Genomic DNA, 3,049 nt, shown 5'->3' on the forward strand with positions numbered 1-3,049 from the left:
GCCCACATGGGACTGGGGGAAGACAGATTACCTGGAGAATGAGAAACTTTTCAGTCCACAACAGCGTAGTTTTGGAGAAAACTCATGAAATTGCCAATAAAGGAGCTTGTGTCAACTTCTCTTAATTATGGAACCAGACACTTCCGCTCAAGACAAAGCTCTGACTCAGGTCCTCTTCCCAGAAACTAAGGCTCAGTTTGGGCTCTTACAGGCTTAAAAACTCCATAAAAGCCACAAGCATGCAGTTTTCAAGTTTTATTTCAGAGTGCTGGTCGGTGACCCATGAGAGACCTGGTGTCAGAGCTATGATGTGCCTGAGGACCCCTGTGTATCCCGCAGACCCTTGGAAACGTGGATGTCAGCTGTGCTGCCTCAATACTGTATTTTTCCAGATGCACCAGATACATTGTTATAGTTGTTCAGGGGTCTGGAGGCTAAATTATGGATTGTCTTCTCCAAAAATCTCTTCCTTCACTTTCTCTGTGTTTATAGTTCTGACATTTTCAGAAACAAGAAAGAGGACTGCAGCTATTATGGCATAAATGTGACCAAAACCCACTCTGAGATATACCATGGATTCATGACTTTGCCTGACTGACTGAATTCTTCTTGGAGGGGTCCACAGTCTGTGCTCCCACCAGTGCCTTGTCCGTGCACCATGGAGGATCCCAGCCTATGTGGCAGTGGCAGTTCCTGTTATGGTTGCACATCCCTCTGTGACTGCATTTCTCTGGGATACAGTCATAATTCAGCTGAGCCCCACTGCCAGTGCATTAGGTATCCCGACAGAACTTTCCAGAAGCACAGGAAATACTCGTTCTCACATGAGCAATCTGGGTTGTTCCTGTGCTACGATGTGAATCCAGCCCCAAACATCAGAACCCTGGATCTCCGACAGATGGAATCCAACATGTTCTCGCAGCTGAGGGAGATGTGTGACATTCCTACACTGCAGCCTTCCACATGGCACGCCTGTATGGGAACAGGTTCAGCATTGAATTCCCCGGGGTGTTCTGCGGTGTCCATGTCGGCTGCCTTTGTGATTTATGGTATAGCAGACATCTTCACCTTTCCCAGAATTTCTGGCAAAGATTTCTGGACAGTGAATAGTGCGGTCAGTGCAGTTTCCATGATAGCAGCAGCCCTCTTCAGTGCACGCAGTTCCATCTTGCATATGGAAGTCATCAGGGTATGCCAAGGTCACCCCATGGCAGAACTCTGGAAGATCACGTATATTTTGGATTGGTCTGCAGGGTGTCCAAGCAGCGGAGTTGGTGCAGTCTGTATAGCCTCTGCCTGTATTACCTTTGCCCCCAGGGGTTCAGATACAATCACGCATACAGCCTAGATTGCTGTAGCACTGGATGAATGAGCCGCAGTCACACTGCTTGCCTGGATCCACTATGTAGTTTCCATAATGATAGTGGGTCAGGCTTTTATTTAAATGCACCATTTCAGTGTTGAACATGTACTTGCCTGTTCCACAATTCATTATGTGCTGCATATGAATGAAGGAACAGTTACTGAAAGCTTCCATTATACCAGTTAGTTGGGTCCTAAGGCAGCTGGACCTTTTTTGGCAAGCACATTCATCAGTGTCAATGCACAAGCCACAATTTCTTGCAATCTGATGTGTTGCTATGACAGAAAAGAGTAACTAATGTCTGCCTAAATAACCCAGAATGATGGCATATAACCCATTGGTGGATGGTATATAGAATATACAACTGGACTGCCATGAACCTCATGGGGCCCATCTCAAATCACATTAAGGGTGAATGTGTTTTCATAAATCGAAAATACTTTCACTCATACTATTGAAGAGAAAAAAAAGGGGGCTCTGATGCAACACATAATTGCCCATGTGAGCTTGATGTCTCTCACTATAAATGACCATGAAACCAATAACTTACATCAATAGCATGAAATATTGACTCAATTAAGCTAACTAGCTTTACTAGGAATTGGGCACTTTTTATCACGTGGTTAACACACTATACATTGTTTTGAAACTGAAAGCAAGTCCTTTGAAAATTCTGTGATGGGATGACCAGAACTTACTAGAGATCCTTGGGGCTGCACTGGCATTTCCTTGAGGAACAGGGGATCCCCTGTCCTCCTTATATCCTAGGTTATAAGTAGGTCCCATTGCACAGATGTCTGCGACTATCTGAGAAAAAGAGTGTTCAAACCATTGGAAATCACCGAGGGGTCTCATTTCATAGGCAAGTTAATCCAACTTCATGATATCTTCAAGGCTGCCATAGGCTGCGTCAATTGTGACCATGGAAAAAGGAATCTCCTTCAGGTAGCCGAGGTAGTAACAGTCTGGAGATATGAAGGGGTAGTCCATCTGCAAGGCTCCCTGAGCATCCTGAGTCATCATCAGCAGAGTCTGGACCAAAAGAGTTTCTTGTGCCGCATGTGCATAACATGTCTCTTGCCCCAAAACGCAGGCTATAGGACAGACAGCCAGGTATCTGAATGCCTTTGCTGTGGTGCGGCTCCTTCTTGGGAATTACCACCTCAGAGGAGATGTAGCGCCATGAGGGATGCCCTTGAGAACCCTGCACAGGAGCCAGCACTGCCCAGAATGCAAACAGCAAGAGGGGTGCCCTCAGGGTGACCTGGCCCTCTGCCAGCCTCATGCCCCTGCTCAGAGACATCTGCCAGTGAGAATGGATAAATGGAGGATCGTCAGCAAAGCCATGTCTAGACCATCAGACAGAGTAGGGGGCTGTGCCAGGTGGCCAGCACCCTGCACCTGGGGGCCCCCTATGGGGTTAGTCAACAGTCCCAGGGTGTGTCATTGTGTGACCCTGCACATCAGTTAGGCTGGGGTGGATGTGGGAGGGTCAGGTGGGCCATGGTCAAGAGTGGTCACATGGACATGGGTAGGGATTTGGACCCAGAGACATGGCTCTAGTCAACGACTTCAATCTTTCCTCCAGCTACTTGCATATGGGCTATGCAGTTATAACACCCTGAACTTCTCTACCAATTCCATGTCCTGTGGTACTGATGAGTCACTTTCTTTGGATGACTACTT

General features: G+C 47.0%; 1 pseudogene; it reads right to left on the minus strand.

Moving 5' to 3' along the window:
• Positions 1-439: 439 nt before the first annotated feature.
• LOC131518053 (disintegrin and metalloproteinase domain-containing protein 29-like) lies at positions 440-2,666 on the minus strand (annotated as a pseudogene).
• Positions 2,667-3,049: the final 383 nt, after the last annotated feature.

This window comes from Neofelis nebulosa, chromosome 7, assembly GCF_028018385.1.
Source record: "Neofelis nebulosa isolate mNeoNeb1 chromosome 7, mNeoNeb1.pri, whole genome shotgun sequence".
Classification (NCBI taxonomy): Eukaryota; Metazoa; Chordata; class Mammalia; order Carnivora; family Felidae; genus Neofelis; species Neofelis nebulosa.